General features: G+C 59.7%; 1 protein-coding gene across 2 annotated transcripts in view; it reads right to left on the reverse strand.

Moving 5' to 3' along the window:
• Positions 1-1,508, reverse strand: part of CTPS2 (CTP synthase 2) — a gene marked incomplete in the record, with an annotated part of 203,786 nt that overhangs the window by 71,980 nt on the left and 130,298 nt on the right.

A 1,508-nucleotide genomic window follows, 5' to 3' on the forward strand; every position in this document is an offset into this window, starting at 1 on the left:
AGGCCAGTCCTGCTAACTTAAATAGCCATGTCTTGAGGGCGCGGCGGAAGGAGGGGAGATCCGGAATCACCCGGATCTCTGGGGGTAGCTCGTTCCAAAGGGTGGGAGCTCCAACAGAGAAGGCCCTCCCCCTGGGGGTCGCCAGCCGGCACTGTCTGGCTGACGGCACCCTGAGGAGACCCTCTCTGTGGGAGCGTATTGGCCGATGAGAGGTAATCGGAGGCAGAAGGCGGTCTCGGAGATAACCAGGTCCGATGCCATGGAGCGCTTTGAAGATGATAATCAACACCTTGAAGCGCACCCGGAAGGCCACCGGCAGCCAGTGCAGCTCGCGTAGCAGCGGCGTTACATGGGAGCGACGAGTCACTCCCATCACCGCCCGCGCGGCTGCATTCTGGACTAGCTGGAGCCTCCAGGTGCTCCTCAAGGGGAGCCCCATGTAGAGAGCATTGCAGTAGTCCAGGCGGGAGGTGACAAGAGCGTGGGTGACTGTGCGCAAGGCGTCCCGGTCCAGAAAAGGCCGCAACTGGTAGACCAGGCGTACCCGGTAGAACGCCCCCCTGGCCACGGCCGTCAGCTGGTCTTCTAGTGTCAGCCGTGGGTCCAGGAGGACACCCAGATTGCGCACCCTCTCCGAGGGGGCCAAAATTTCACCCCCTATAGTCAGCGACGGAGTCAGCTGACTATGCCGGGGCGCCGGCAACCACAGCCACTCGGTCTTGGAAGGGTTGAGCCTGAGTCTGTTTCTCCCCATCCAGACCCGTACGGCCTCCAGGCACCGGGCCATCACGTCAAGGGCATCATTGGGGTGGCCTGGGGTGGAAACGTACAGCTGAGTATCATCAGCGTACTGATGGAAATCCACCCCAAAGCCACGGATGATCTCACCCAGCGGCTTCACATAAATATTGAACAGTAGGGGAGAGAGGACCGACCCTTGTGGAACCCCACAAGTTAGGGGCCTTGGGGTCGACCTCTGTCCCCCTGCCAATACAGACTGCGTACGGTAGGTGAGGAAGGAGGAGAACCATCGCATAACGGTACCTCCCACTCCCAACCCCACCAAGCGCCGCAGCATGATACCGTGGTCCACGGTATCAAAAGCCGCTGAGAGGTCCAAAAGAACTAGGACAGAGGAATAACCCGGGTCCTCCAGAGATCATTCACCAATGTCGTTTCCGTGCTGTACCCTGGCCTGAAGCCCGACTGAAGCAGGTCTAGATAGACTGTTTCCTCCAGGCGCCGGGGGAATTGCTGCGCAACCACACTCTCAACAACCTTCGCCACAAAGCAAAGGTTGGAGACCGGGCGATAGTTAGCCAATGCATCTGGGTCCAGGGAAGGCTTCTTAAGAAGGGGCCTCACCACCGCCTCCTTCAGGGCTGCGGGGAAGACACCCTCCCGTAGAGAAGCGTTTATAATTCCCTGGAGCCAGGCTCGTGTACCCTCCCGGGCAGCCAGTACCAGCCAGGAGGGGCACGGATCCAGTAAACATGTGGTTGCATTCA

This window comes from Protobothrops mucrosquamatus, unplaced genomic scaffold (genome assembly GCF_001527695.2).
Source record: "Protobothrops mucrosquamatus isolate PMUCROS unplaced genomic scaffold, P.Mucros_1.0 scaffold718, whole genome shotgun sequence".
Classification (NCBI taxonomy): domain Eukaryota; kingdom Metazoa; phylum Chordata; class Lepidosauria; order Squamata; family Viperidae; genus Protobothrops; species Protobothrops mucrosquamatus.